This window comes from Limulus polyphemus, unplaced genomic scaffold (assembly GCF_000517525.1).
Source record: "Limulus polyphemus unplaced genomic scaffold, Limulus_polyphemus-2.1.2 Scaffold3641, whole genome shotgun sequence".
Classification (NCBI taxonomy): domain Eukaryota; kingdom Metazoa; phylum Arthropoda; class Merostomata; order Xiphosura; family Limulidae; genus Limulus; species Limulus polyphemus.
The window spans coordinates 110,574-111,039 of NW_013669251.1; positions in this window are offsets into that span (position 1 = coordinate 110,574).

Genomic DNA, 466 nt, shown 5'->3' on the forward strand with positions numbered 1-466 from the left:
TTAATGTAAATGGCAATTGTTCGGAACGAACAATACTAAGGAAGAGGCAGTGTTACGACAACGGAGGTCACGTGACGCTAGTAACCCGTCATATTCTCGAAGGTTCATGAAGCCTCGAGCGTATACTAGATTTTCGGTATTCTTGTGTATATAAGACGGCCAAGAAATGACGGCAACAATGTGTAATTGAACTGCAGACAGAGATAGAGACTGACGATTGAGTAGTTCGTTGTGAATTATAGCGTTAGTTAAGTTATAGCGTGACCGTGGAAATTAAGTGAATTTCGAAGTTGTATTGAGAAAGAATAAACTAGTTTTATTTAAGAAAGGACTTGTGTCGCTAAAGTTTCTTCGGAAAGAATTTTTACGGAAAATTAACTAACGACTAGAGACGTAACAGTTTTTTTTTGTTTTTACAAAAGAGGACGTTAGCGATAATCCTGACCCTTATCATTCTATGGAAAAC